This window comes from Callithrix jacchus, chromosome 3 (assembly GCF_049354715.1).
Source record: "Callithrix jacchus isolate 240 chromosome 3, calJac240_pri, whole genome shotgun sequence".
In the NCBI taxonomy this organism is placed as follows: domain Eukaryota; kingdom Metazoa; phylum Chordata; class Mammalia; order Primates; family Cebidae; genus Callithrix; species Callithrix jacchus.
In genome coordinates, this window is record NC_133504.1 from 69,975,607 (window position 1) to 69,990,881 (window position 15,275).

At 37.7% G+C, this 15,275-nt stretch overlaps 1 long non-coding RNA gene across 3 annotated transcripts in view; it reads left to right on the plus strand.

Moving 5' to 3' along the window:
- Positions 1–5,767: 5,767 nt before the first annotated feature.
- The window catches only part of LOC128931566 (uncharacterized), a 245,694-nt gene continuing 236,186 nt past the window's right edge, over positions 5,768–15,275 (plus strand). For 2 of the 3 annotated variants that reach the window (XR_013533393.1, XR_013533394.1), the window contains exons 1-2: positions 5,768–6,153; positions 12,530–12,622. This is a non-coding gene — a long non-coding RNA (uncharacterized LOC128931566). The remainder of the gene's footprint in view (positions 6,154–12,529; positions 12,623–15,275) is intronic. The other variant, XR_013533395.1, reaches the window with a different exon arrangement.

Sequence of the window (15,275 nt, forward strand, 5' to 3'; positions counted from 1 at the left end):
GGCTATGTGTGTACTTGCTGCCTTGAGTAGAACATTTTCCAGGACTGTAAGAAAGCAGAGTGAAAGCTCAGGTAAGGGAATTGAAGCAGAATTTGCAGTTACAGCTTGGGGGAAGGGGTCATCTGGTGACTTACCCAAGCAATCAAACCAACAGCACAGGCTACCCACAGTTCATGTGGTTTCAATGGCAACTATTGCCAAACTATTTTCTTGGAACTTTTCAATTCAAACTTGGTCCTAGTTTTTGTTTTAAAATATTTGTGAGTGTGTGTATATATGCTTTTTGTTGAGATTGCTTTTTGAATGGTAGAAATTGTCCTTCATTTTTCTTTACCTATCCTGCTTTAGATCAGTGGTCAGCCCTGTTTTTTGTTGGGATAAACCTTGCAGAAGATCTTTTCAGGCACAAAGTGACACTGGCATATCATGCACCTGGGTCTATGGCCTAGAAGATAGATTCTGGGTGTTGTGCAGCTCCCTGTGAGACAGGTAACTTCATCTCTTTCTCTACAGTCAACTTGAGACTCATTAAGGTTACTATACCACAAAAATTGCTCCTCTAAGAATATGCCAAGTAGCTTCAGAAAAGGTGACAAAATTTAAATTCCAAAACTCCAAGGAAGTCTTTCCTTCTCCAAGTCTCTATAAATGCTTTCACTATGTGTCCAGAGTGTTTTTTTCTTATGCTTACTCTGTGCAACCAGGACTATTTAAAACAATCTTTTGTTTAAAATACAACTTTCTTGTTGCATTAACTGATACCCCCCACCCTATGCAGTAACAAATATATTCTTTCTTTGGGTCTGATTTTGTGTTTTACAAACCTGAGAGCATAAAGGGACACACTTTGGCTTCTTTAAATAGCACATAGTTAAGAAATGTGAATAAGCCATTTGTAATGAATGTAAGTGTGAATACATTCTGCTTAGTGTTCGTGGGTCTAACTTTATTTTTACAGCTAAAAACTTTTTATTAGTATATTTCTTATGCATTTTAAGAAGGATTTTTTCTCAGAAAATTAAAAAATTTGATTTGAAATACAAATTTGTCAATATCAATTGGATTTCTTATAACAGCCAACAGTAGATGATGGCCCTGGCCTGCATTTGGTTTCCAGAAGTGCTGGAATACGTGCTGGTGAGGATTAAAATGGTGCATTGGGAATACATTAGTAGTTCCCCAAACTGTCAAACTGTAAGAATTACCTAGGCTCATTCTCTAGAGATCTGGACTGGGGAAGGGTTAAAGCTGGGAATTTATACTTTGATTTAATCAATTGATTCTGATATGTAGGCCAATTTGGGAACTACTAAAGAGACTGTAAGATTTTGTTCCCTCTCTCTAGTTCTAAAATTCTATGACTTTGTCACATTTCTAGAAATTCAGAGCTAGAAAGTTCTTAGAGCACATTTAAACTAAACACCTCATTAAAAATAAAACTTTTTTTATAGAAAGTGCTAAAAAAGAAAAATGGATACAAAGAAGAAAAAATCTTTAATTTCTATTTTCACCACCTACACGTAACTCTACTTATGCTTAGGTAATTTTCCTTTTTTACTCTTAAAAATGTATATCTTAAAAAATGGTAGCACAGTGTACATATATATAAATATATGTATGTGTGTTTATAACCCATACTCACTTAATATATTGGGAACATTTTCCATATCATTAGAAATTCTGTAAGGTTATTCAGTCAATAGTTCAGCTTTAACACAATTATCTTAATGATTTTCTTATTATTGGTAATTAGGTTATTTTCCTTTTTTTTTCTCCTATAAGTGATGCTGAATTAATAACACGATTAAAAATTCTTTGTGCACATCCTTGATTATTTCTTTAAGATAAATTCCCAGAAGTTCAATTTCTGGAAATATAGCATGATGGCTGGGAGCATGGACTCTGAGCCATACAGCGTGGATTTGTATGTAGGTTTTACCCAGTATTAGTTGTGTGAACTTAGGCAAGGTTTAGTGCCTTGGTTTCTGCATGTATAAAACTGGGCTAAATATAGTACTTATGTCATAAGATTGTTGTGATGATTAAATAAGCTAATATACAGAAAGCACTTAGAACAATGTATGGGGCAGAGTAGGAGTTAAATGTTGGCTATTATTATTCCGGCACTAAAGCAGTGTATGCCTGAGCTTTTTGAGTTAGTGCGAATTTTCCCTCCAGAAAGGTTGTAGCATTAATGTTCCCATCAGAAAGTTTAGAGGCCACTTTGTTACATCCTTACCAACACTGCCAATTTTTTTTCATTTCTGGATGAAGAAAATGAAGTACAGCAAAATCAGGTTCTTTGGCACAGGCCTCCAGGCACCAAGAGATTTGGGTCTAGAATACAGATCCGTCAGCAAACTTACCCCAACTCCACAAACTTACCCTTACCACAGTAACATATTAAGAATTTTATATTTGCACATTTTAATGCACCTTGTTTTGTAGGGCTGATGGGAGTTAAGACTATTTTTGCCCTCTGGCAACATTGTAACTGTGAGAACAATGGACTAATAAAGGAGTCATTATTCTCTAGTGTGCTCTGTGGTTGATTGCAACTTAGACATTTTCACTCTCAGAAACAGAAATTGGCATTTATATATATTTATAGGAAAAAATCTCCCTGAAAATGTATAATATTCACCTAAACTTTATTGTTCTCTAAAAGTGAAATAAAAATGTGCCTTATCAATGGGTCACTAGAGGGCACTGTGACTCTTCAAGTTCTCAAGTGGTACTGTTTGAAAAATTCTCCAAAAGGGATTTTGTATTTCAGTGAGATTTTATCTGGCATCCAGAAAAGTATAGTCAAATATGAGGAGTTTGAGGGGTGCACTTAGAACAATGTATGGGGCCGAGTAGGAGTTAAATGTTGGCTGAACCTGTGTATGAGCTGATTAGGAGGTTACACGTTTTGGTAACAGGAAAATCCAAGTCGTAGGAGTTGTTAAAATGTGAAAATGGTATGTTTTGATCTACCTTTTCAGCTCAAGACAATATTTTCAGCTAGCAACTTCTCATTTATTTTCCACTTTGGAGCATTTTATTTTACAGTTGTCTCTGTAAGCATGACTTAAGTCAACACATGACACTACTATTTATGAAATATGCATTTACATAATAGTGATTTTAAAGCACTGTTAACCATTATACCTTAGATTCTTCCCCTACAAGTGACCTGGGCCTTTAGTAGGTACTTTAGAATGTACCTGAAATAGCTTCAATAAAATACTTATTTTTACTGTTAAATATTGTGCTAAAAAGAAAACTATTCTTGCACCCATGATGATATTTTCCACTTGACTGCTAAACTTGGGTTCAAGTTAGCAAAATTGATAAAAGCATTGCTTTACCTTTCAAAGTAACTTCGTGAAGCACTCACATCCTGAGTAGTATATCAAGTAGCATCTCTAACAATAATTTATCTATGATTTCCATTTACACAACATAGTACCCTAAGAATATTAGAAGTGGTAGTTGCTGGTATAAATTTGTTAAATTGACAAATGATTTACCAAATTTTCTCTTTTATATATTTGTTATTTGTAGTAGGTTGTTGAGGAAAGAAATCCACAAATCATTAAGTTTGAGTTTGTTGTACCCTTATTAAGTGGAGTTGGTTTAATTGAAGAGGGATCTTATAAAGTTTTTAACTGATGCTGGGTTCTTCCCTTAATAAAATAGATAAAATAAAAAGACTCAGTCTGGGCATGGCGGCTCATGCCTGTAATCCCAGCACTTTGGGAGGCCAAGGCAGACGAATCAAGAGGTCAGGAGTTCGACACCAGCCTGGTCAAATGGTCATCTCTATTAAAAAGTAGAAAAAATTAGTTGGGTGTAGTGGCGGGTGTCGGTAATCCCAGCTACTTGGGAGGCTGAGGCAGGAGCATCGCTTGAACCCAGGGAGTGGAGGTTTCAGTGAGCTGAGCTCGTGCCACTACACTCCCGCCAGGGCAACAGAGTTGAGACTCTGTATCAAAAAAAAAAAAAAGATAAAAAGACCCTTAGACACTTAATTTCTCCTCCTACGCCTCCTCTCTGGAAGCCAATCTATAAAAAAAAATCACTGTAGTCCCAGTTACATGGGAGGTTGAGGTGGGAGAATTGGTAGGACCCTAAACCCAGAAGTTTGAGTCCAGCTTGGGCAACACAGGGAGAACCCCTCCCTTTAAAAAAATCAGCAAATCAGTCATCCAGGTGGATTGATTCTCTTACTTAGTAACTAAAATCATCTTCCACAACGGTTCACCTGCTGTGTTCCCTCATTCCCTGAATTCAGGATTTATGTTTGACTAGATTATTTAATTCCTCCCTACCTTCTTTCTCTCAATAATCAGTCTAACAGGCTGTAGGGCTCTATGCCTCCAACTATGTGTACATTTACTATCTTTCTTTCTAGAGTGACATTTTCTAAAAATAGCCAAACCTTGCAATGTAATATCTTACTGTACATACGCTGGGTTCAAGACACATTTCTGTATCTGAAAGGTTCATTCCCTTTGCTGTAAGGTAGAAGATTTTTAATAGTGGTGGCAAGTCCTCCTATCTATATCAGTTTTACAGTATGATTGATGGAAAGTGAAATAAGGGCAAGGGTGGGTGTGCTTTTTGTCGTCTAGACTCAGGTAGCACTGAAATTGCCTCTGGTATTAGTGGCCTGTTTATCTTTTTTTTTTTTTTTGAGATGCAGGTTTGCTCTTGGCTGTGGTGCAATGGCATGATCTTGACTCACCACACCCTCGGTCTCCTGAGTTCAAGTGATTCTCCTGCTTCAGCCTCCCAAGTAGCTGGGATTACAGGCATGTGCCACCATGCTCAACTAATTTTGTATTTTTAATAGAGATGGAGTTTCTCCTTGTCGGTCAGGTTGGTCTCAAACTCCCAACCTCAGGTGATGGTGATCTGCCTGCCTTGGCTTCCCAAAGTGCTGGGATTACAGGTGTGAGGCCTGTTTACCTCTTAATGGTCCCATGCAGACATGGAACTCCCTACTTTAAATATCAGTTCTTTTCCTACTTTGGCACTCAGATCAAATCCATTTCTGCCCCCTTTCCACAACATGGTAATCATAGCTAACATTATTGATTATCTATATGGCAGGCTAAGCACTTCATATTTGCATAGAAGTCTTCATCATACTTTCTTGGCCTAAGCAGGACTGGCAATATGTTCTTTGAAAATTCAAAATGGAACATATTTCCAGAAAAGGTATCTTGTAGGCAGTAACTGAAAATCACTTGGATGTCAGTGACCTTCAGAATGACCCCAGGACTTCCTTCATTACACTTAACAAGTAATATTTTGGGGGAAGGGATTATAGAAGTAGAATATATGTGACGGGGAGCTCTTAAAATATTAAACACCTGTTTTTTCAAACTCTCAAATTAGTTTCCTTGCAGCTATTCCACCATTACCATTCCTGAGAAAGAAACACTGCCTAGGAAAGAGGAAGACAATTGTAAGAAAGCCTAGGTAAGACCAAGTAAGCAAAGCGAATAATCAGGCAAGCCTGGGGAGCCTTCTCCCACAGGGATAAACTTGGGCAGGTGGGATAGGTGATAAAAAGTGGAGGGATTTTGGACCTCATTACAGAGGAAAAACTTGACATCTGGGAGGGGAAGCAAGAAGAATCCTTACTGGGCTTGGAGGGAATTCACACCTGCACAGGATTTGCGTGAGGCTGCTCAGGCACTGGAAAGACGATGCTGCGCAGGCTCACAGATCACGTGGGACACCTCCCGTGAGGCGCGGCCCTCGGTTGCCACGCAGGCGCATTGCAGAACCTATGCTGCAGCAGCAGCTGGGTTAGAGGTAGGGGGAAGTTGCGCGCTCGCGGGGTGCAGGGGAGCCTGGGATCAGTGGGGTTCAGTTCGGGACTGACAATCCACTGGATAAAGAACACCCTAGAAGCGTTCTGTTGTGCCTGCTGGGGCCCAAAAGCCTCTTGAGCCCAGCACGATCTTGGTGGATTCCAGAGCACTCAGATCAAGGCCTGAGATGGCGGCCGAGCGCTGTCTAGGAGGCCCGAGAGGGGGCTGTGTTGCGTCTCCTCGAAGCCTCTAGTATCCCAAAGTGCTCACGATTATCCAGAAGTTACTCTAACTAGGGGGAATGTGTGTGTTACATCAGGAAAAACAGGAGTGACCTTAACTGGTAGGTTTACTTTTCTTCTAATGCCACTGAAAGTGGGAATTGAAAGCCACATTATATCAGTTATAGCTAAGAAAGGAGCCACATTTTCCTGAAACACTGGAGTGTGGTGTGTACTTTTCAGTCTCACAAAGCACACGGTGTTTTTAAAAACAGAAGAGCAGAATGAAAAAGTTAAGTTTCATCTGGGCAGGGAACCGCAAGTCCTATTAACATTGGATGTATTTTCTTCCACAAAGTACACAACTGTATTGCAAAATTAGGGTCATACGGTATGTACAATTTTTGGTCCCAATTATACTTTATGCTTTGTTTTGAAAAATTTCCCAACGCTTGAAATATTCAGTGGCTAAAACTTGACTGCACTCTTCACCTTCCTCCTTTCTTTTCTCAAATGTTTCTTCTGGCCTCTTTACGGCCGCAACTGTCTCCTTTATACCTCTCTTGGGTACATCAGGCTTCCTCTTTTTCAGTCATGCTTGCATTTTGGGAAGGTTTTTTAGTAATGTAGCCACGATTAAGTACTCAGAGACTCTGTTGCCTTGTGTATATTCTGCTCCATCTGTGAATCAGTGCCTCATTCATAAATTGAATTGGGATTAGAAACCGACAGGCAAGGTGGCTTGTAATTCTGTATATTGAGAATATTTTTGAGAACTAATTAATAAGAGCAGTCTTACTGGAAAAAATTTCCAGAACCACAGCAAACCATACTCTCTATTCTTGCAGCCAAGTCATAAATAAATGTTCTTGGTGGAAAGAAGAGGGAGGATGGTTTTGTTGGGGTTAGCATATCAAGACCATGAGAAATGTCCACAGCTGTAAGAACCTGCTCTGCTAGGAATCTTGGCTGGGCACGGTGGCTCACACCTGTAATCCCAGCACTTTGGGAGGCCGAGGCGGGTGGATCACGAGGTCGAGAGATTGAGACCATCCTGGTCAACATGGTGAAACCCCGTCTCTACTAAAAATACAAAAAAAATTAGCTGGGCACAGTGGTGCGTGCCTATAATCCCAGCTATTCAGGAGGCTGAGGCAGGAGAATTGCCTGAACCCAGGAGGCGGAGGTTGCGGTGAGCCGAGATCGCGCCATTGCACTCCAGCCTGGGTAACAAGAGCGAAACTCCATCTCAAAAAAAAAAAAAAAAAAAAAAAAAATCTTTCCCCACCTATATAGAGAAGGGAGCTCCTTTTACTAGTGAAAAGTTTATTTTTACTGTATTTCTGAAAATTTTCTGTTTATTTTTATATTATGTCTTCAACTTAGGATGTACCTTACCCTCTAACTGGAGTCTCTGTCTATAGTCAATATTTTAAAATCTTGAGGTGAGTTTTACTAACATAGTTGTATTTTTGACTTTGACTTTAATCTAGACAAGGAAATGAGTCTAGAATGAATAAATGACTGATTTTAGTGGTAATTATTTAAGATGAGGTCCAGTTAATTACTTCTATATTTTAAAACTTAAAGATACCAGGTTTTATGTTTTATTATTTAAATAAGAGTTTATAAGAATATTTTCAAATTACTTTAAAAGAATGAAGCAGGCAGTAAAAAGGGAAATATATTCCTCCCTTTCCCCCATCTTAAAGTATACCCTTCCTATAACAAATCCAGCAAAATTCAAATTTGTAAATTTTCCTGATATTGAAGGGAAATTATTTTGGGTTTGAAATCTGAGACAATGATTATTTGCTCGGAATATATGAAGATGGAAGGATAAACAACTAGGAGGAAAGGTTTGCTTTAGAAATATTGTTTTAAGCTTCTGCCTATCTTTGCCTTTTTACTTTCCTGACAAAGGAGAAATGCTATTGTGAATTTTATTAGGTTCATTTATAGTATGTAAAATCATTTTCCGACTGGGCCCTTATATAGCAAATTACATTCTGGAGGTCATCGTAGAGAGCCATATTCCAGGCATAGCTAAGGAAATATAATTATTTTATAGCAATTAGGAATTTAGAGCCATGGTACCCAAACTGAGAGCACTGAATAAAAAGACTTGGAAGAGAATTAATTTAGCTTAGGCTGAGAAGACTCTTAGTATAAACAGCCTCTGGCTATGCTCAGTTTAAGTTTTACATATTAGGGAAAAAGCACACGTATTTTACCTGAATTTGGTACTATACATGGTTGCTTAAAGATTAGATATATTACCATATCTGTGAAATGGAATAAAAGTCTTCTTGGTCTGGAGGCTCTCCCATACAAAGATAGGACCTTTCTGATGGTAGCTAGGTTATAAGAAGAAATTGGAAAAAAGGAGAGGCTGCTCTATATGTATATAATATCACAGGGTGAAGCAGAAAAATAATTCTGCAATATATTATAAATGTAAAGAACCATGTGTTGAAAAAAATCCTCTAAGAATTATAATGTGAGAAGGGAAGTTAAGATTAATAATAACTTTCATCTTAGAAAACACATTTTTCTTCTATATTACTTGATATCTGTACAAGCACTTAAATAGAGGTGTTTGCAGGCCTGGCACAGTGGCTCACGCCTGTAATCCTAGCACTTTTCTAATCCTAGCACTTTGGGAGGCCAAGGTGGGCGGATTGCCTGAACTCAGGAGTTCCAGACCTCCTTGGGCAACACGGTGAAAACTGTTTTTACCAAAATCCAAAGAATTTGCCAGGCATGGTGGCATGTGCCTGTAATCACAGCTACTCAGGAGGCTGAGGAGAATCACTTGATCACTTCAACCACAGAAGCAAAGGTTGCAGTGAGCCAAGATTGTGCCACTGTACTCCAGTCTGGGCAACAGAGTGAGACTCTGTCTCCAAAAAAAAGAGGTGTTTGGAACTAGGTTATACAATCTACGGTTCTTTGCAACAGTGTATGGCATCTTTGGAGATTTCCTGTCAACTTCTACACTTGATCTTAGCTAAAAGACCTAGAAGTGATTCCTGTCAGCTCCTAAGTGAAGGGAATTGTTTTTAAAAACTTTGTGGCTTCCGGGAAAGTTGGCTGTTGCCTGTAATCCCAGCATTTTGGGAGGCCAAGGCGGGTGGATCACCTGAGGTTGGGAGTTTGAGACCAGCCCCACTAACATGGAGAAACCCTATCTCTACTAAAAATAGAAAATTAGCTGGACTTAGTGGCACATACCTGTAATCCCAACTGCTTGGGGGGCTGAGGCAGGAGAATTACTTGAATATGGGAGGTGGAGGCTGTGGTAAGCCTAGATCATGCCATTGCACTCCAGCCTGGGCAAGAAGAGTGAAACTCCATCTCAAAACCAACCAACCAACCAACGAACCAACAAGCCCTTTGTGGTCTGAAGCTAGGCTTTGACTTGTACAATTTTTCCACATTATCTTTGCAAGTTTGATGCAAATTGATGTAACTGAGCAAGTATGGAATCATCATGGAGACAAAAGTAAGCCAATTCAGAGCGTCATTTGTTGCCAGCGATCACGGAGGACTAGTGTCTCTCCAACCTGTGGCCCCGAGCTCAGGGGGAGCAATGGTTTTAAGTAGAAAACCCACATCCTGGTGGGGCACTGGGTTCTTTTTTGCCATCAGCGTTATGCAGAGCAAGCTAGCTGTTTTTCACAGAAGCCAAGGTCAGCAGTTATCACAAGGAAAATGGGGCAGCAAGCAGTTATCACAAAGGAAACAGGGCAGCAGTTACAACTTATTTTTGGAAGAACCGTTTTTCTTGGTGGTTGCAGGGTACAGGGTTTGAAATGGTGTTGCTTAGGTTCTAACCCTGGGTCAGCTATGGCACATCGAGAAGAAAAGGAAAAAACAAGGTTTATTCAGTATTGTATAAGTTTTACCTGGGGAAAAATAATACAAATTATTGTTATTATTTTGAGGGCTATTTTCTTGTTTTCCCTCTTTGTGGAGGACATATACCCCTTGTGTGGACTGAAAGTGTTTGTTTTATAGACCAAGTTCTCCAAAATATACAGCTGTTTCTCTTTTATTATTTATTGTTATGATATAAAAATACCATTTTAAAGAAATCATATTTATGGAATATTGTGTGTGAAGATCATATGGCTATTAGATATTAATAAATTAGCCACTTAAACAGAAAATGTCCTGAAGCCCTTGAAACTTACATTTGGTATTCAGCATTTGCATTAGCCAGTATCTGCCTTTCTAGTTTTAGTAGGAGAAACACTACCCTCCTTTCCCCCTTATCTATCCTGCGTGTCTGTTACATTTAACCAAGTATCTAGCATGTATACTGTCAGAACTTAATAAGGAAGTGTTTGTATAAAAATTCCAATAAAAGGAATGGAAAAGAAAGGCTTCCTCATATCTTACAGGTTTTATTGTCTTTTTCCCCGTTTGTAATCTTGGCACATACTATTACGTGAAGATTATGACAGTGTTCACAAAAAGTCTTGTGCTGTTTGACATAAATATCACAAGTTACAAATAAGTTTCCTTTGCTAAATGATAAATATGGCAAATGGGAAATAATTATCTTTTCAGAATGCTTTTTGACTCCCCTCTGTCTGGTCTTAAAAATGTTGCTGTTTCTTTTTCTTCCTTTGTTCCTCATCTGTCCTCATGCTTTACTCGACTGAAGTCAGTCATATAGTTTCAAAGAACATCTGAATACTAGTGACTCCCAGATTTATAGTTGTAGTCTAGGGCCACCTCCTGCATTTCTGATATATATAAGTAGAGATCTCCTTTCAGTTGTCCCATAGACATGGCATGCATTAATTTATTCATTCACTCAGTGCATTTTTGTTGAGGACCTATTATGTACCAGGTACTTAACATGTCCAGAACTTGCCATTCTACTTGTTTTCTGTTTTATCTCAATAAACACTTATCTACAGATAACAAAAATGGAAACCCGGGACCATTTTTCCCCTTATTTCCTTGATGTTAATGATAATAAAAATATTGGTCTGACACTGTGATAGGCATTTAACATATTCATATATTTCATTAACTCATCTGTTCCATGGTGAGCAGGTCTATTCTATGCAAACCTACCTGCAAAGGCCAAAGAAGCTGAGGCCAAAGAAAGAGGCTGATGAATCCAGCTTCCTAGAAAGAAACAATTAATAGGGACTTACAAACAGAAGCCATGTCTTGGGCAGTTGGAAGAGGAGATAGTAGATCCCTTCCCCATTTATCCCCAAACCCAAGGCTTATGTAGCATAGGGAATTTGCCTAAATGCAGGCTTTATGGCAAGTATGTGCTTTACAATGCTAAATTAAGATTAGCGTAAAGGCAGCCTCCTTACATATTTTAAGTCTAGCCTCAAGTTTTCTTCCTACACTGTGAACTACAGCCTAACCGGATGTGTTAACAGGCTATAACCTATCCTGTGCCAATCACTGTGTTTTGGTCCATTAAAGGCAACCAGCTGCTCAAACTGTGTTGAAATAAGGCAAATACTGAGCTATAACCAATCTGGCTGTTTCTGTACCTCACTTCTGTTTTCTGTATGTCAGTTTCCATTTGCTGTCCATAAATCTTTGACCACGCAGCTACACCAGAGCTTCTCTGAAACTACTATTCTGGCTCCGGGACTACCTGGTTTGCAAATTGTGCTTTGCTTAATTAAACTGTTAAGTTTAATTGGTCTAAAGTTTTTCTCTTAACAACAACAATATCATGATTGTTTTGACCCAAGGGCAAAATTTATGGTAAATACATGAAAGTAGAAATCTTAGAAGCAATTCCCAGACTGGGTTTAATCAGAAGTCAATATGGCAGATTAGCGTCTAAGATGGAGTTGCTTTAGAGTCCATAATATCAAATCCTTGCAACAACTCTATGAGCTAGAAACTATTACTATGTTTTATTTTACAGTCAGGGAGGAATTTGAGTTGAGAGTTACGTATATTATTTTAGGTCACACAGCTGGTAGGCGGGAAAGCCAGGTCTGAACCAAGGTCGTATGTAGTAACAAGACCAACTGATTTTCCTTTATGAAGATCACTGATATGTCCCCCTTTTCTGTATCCTCTCTTTCTTGGCTTCTTAGTATACTTGACTATTTTTATACTTCTATTATTTCAACTATACAAGTTTCTTAACTTAATTGTTTACATGTTGGTCTTCTCCCCTAGGGTCTGAATTCCTTGAGGCCAGAGACCATCTTCATTCACTTAATAGTTGTATCTAAAACGGTACATTAAGTACCGTGAATGAGGACTAAGTGACCCTGTATATATAGCTCAGATAAACTATAGAATTTGAGAGTTTGCTCAGAGTCACAGATTATTTTATAATTTTGGATTATTATTATTATTTTATGATTTCAAGATTAAGAATGTGTAAGAAGTTCATGATCGGCCTGGAACTAATCTTAATTGATTGGGTAATGGTATTAGCACACTTCCCGCACTAAAATTTCAGGAAATGTAAGTTTTTTTTTTTTTTTTTTCCAGAGATGTGGTTGTCCTGTGTTTCCTAGGCTGAACTCTTGAACTTCTGGGCTCAAGCAATCCTCTTGCCTCAGCCTCCTGAATAGCTGAAGCTATGTGAGTCACTGTGTCTGGCTTAGGCTTCATTTTGTACTTGGTTCTCAGTTACTTTAGCCATATTTCTTCATAATTCTATTTGTATGTATTATTTAATTCATGATTTCCCCATGTTTCTTTCTTTTATTTAAAAACAAAATAGTTCAAATGTGTGGATAAAAGTATTAGTATTCTCTGACATAGTGGATCTTAAAAATTCAAAAATGATTATTATTATTTTATTTTAGGAGCAACCTAGCACATATCAACTACTGAAAAAACAAAATAAAACAGTACGAAAACAACCACACCAAAAGATACAGTTTGTTTTGGTGTATCTCTGAGAATTTTCTCAGCACTGATGATGATTATTTAAGAGGACAATTTCTATGTTGATTATTATTTTAGCAATGTGCATTCATTATAAATCAGTAGCATTTCTTTAAGAAGCTATTATTTAATAATGTTAAGGTACTCCTTTCTGCAATGCAATAGAGAAATTTACAATTTTTAAAACATGGATTATAGTTTTTCTTGTCTTGTTAATGGAACACTGCTCTCTTTAAAGATATGCCTTTTCACATGTTATAAATTATGTGTTTATAACACTCCCATTTTTGGTAGACATTTAAAAATGTGTCTACAGTTGACCCTTGAACAATGCAGAGGTTAGAGACCCTGACCCTTTTGCACAGTCAAAAATCCACATGTAACTTACCCTCCCAAAACTTAACTACTAATAGCCTACTGTTGATTGGAAGCCTTACCAATAACATGCTATTGATTGGAAGCCTTACCCATAATGGAAGTGGTTGATCAGCACGTATTTTGTATGTTATATGTATTATATATTGGATTCTTACAATAAAGTAAGCTAGAGGAAATATCATTAAGAAAACCAGAAAGAGAAAAATATATTTACTTCATTAAGTAGAAGTGGATCATCATAAAGGTCTTCGTCCTGATCATCTTCATGTTGAGCTGGCTGAGGAAGAGGAAGAAGAGAAGAGGTTGTTTTTGCTGTCTCAGGGTAGCAGAGGCAAAATAAATTCACATATGAGGACTCATGCAGTTCAAACATCAACTATTTGCATAGGAAAAAAATCAATGAAATGCTTATATGGTTCATTACTGGAGATAGTATTTTAGGAGACTATTTCCTTTATGTTTTACTCATATAAGTTTGCATGATATCCGAGGGAAAATGAGATATATTTAAAAAAAGAAAAATCCTCGAATGTGTATCAGTGTAATTTTAATGTGATGGTATCTTTCTGGGATGACTATTTTAAAGCAGGACTCAGCATTACAAGGCTTCTCCAAAACATATTCAATTATTTACGTGTGTTAGTGAAAAGGGGAAATTTTACTGAAGATTTCAAAGGAAAAGAGGAATATAAAACTTAATAAAAATCCCTTTTTAAATTTTCCACAATTGTTTTCCTGGTATAATCCATGTCACATTTTCCTCCAACTTCTCAAATAGTTTTTCCAGCCATACTGGGTCTTGGCTTCTTTTCTTTTTCCTCTTAGAGTTTTCTCTTCCCCTTTTTTTTTGAAGAGTAATTATAGCTCTGGTAGATTTTTTTTTTGATTTTTAATTCTTTCACTCAATAGCCTAATCAACTGACAAAGGAAATGAAAAATAAAAATGAAAATTTTACAAACACCGGAAGGCCTTTTCAAAGAAGATGCTGCAGACACTGTCAGTTCTGAGTATCCACATTTTATGCTAACAGAACATAGGTTTTGTTTGGAATAACAACGTGCTCCCTCCAGTGATGGGCCATAAATGTTCTAAGTCAGTGTGTCTCAATGGAGTCACTGTGACTTTTGAGTAGTGCAAGTCTTCATTGTAAAATATTGTTCTTAGCATTTCAGTGCTTTCGGCATCACTGGCTTCTATGCACTAAATGCCAGTAGCACTATTGGTATCCACACCATCACTGTGATAATCAAAATGTTCTCATGAATATTATAACATTCCCTGGGGAGCAGGAGAGTGATGTTTTTACTGGTTGAGAACCACTGGTGTAAGCTAATCATGACATTCCTGCCTTCTACTTCCCAGCCTTCACATAGCTAATTGTAGCCCTGTGATCCACTGAGGGGCACTAGACCTAAGGGAAGTCAGCTACAAGGGCTTCAAAAAAGCATTCTTAAGGATAGATGTAGCTGTTATTGCTCTTTGCTTTCTTCTTCCTGCCCTGTGTGAAGAACTAGTGGAAAGATGTAGAAGCCATTTTGTAATCATCAGGAAACAAACTATTTCAAGAATATTGGAGTAAGTATATAGAAGGAGCCTCTATCTTAAAAGATTTGCTGCAACACTAGCCTCTTTATCTCCTCTATGTGAGGAAAATAAACCCCTTTTGTCTTATTGACTGTTAGTCAGGTCTTCTATTACTTGCAGCTAAAATCACTTTTAACTGAGAATATGATGAATGGATTCAGTGGATTCTTGGATCAATGTCAATATAAGACAAGAATTATACAACTTTAGTCAAACGCTTTTACAATATGCCTCGTTGTGCTTGGTGAAAAATATTATTCTATGAAAATGAGAATGCTATATAGAAATTTTTAAAAATGTGACAACTGAGAATAATATTTTCACATATATTTAGGAAAAACCCCACAAATTCCTAAATCTACTGGAGAAATAGCCATAATA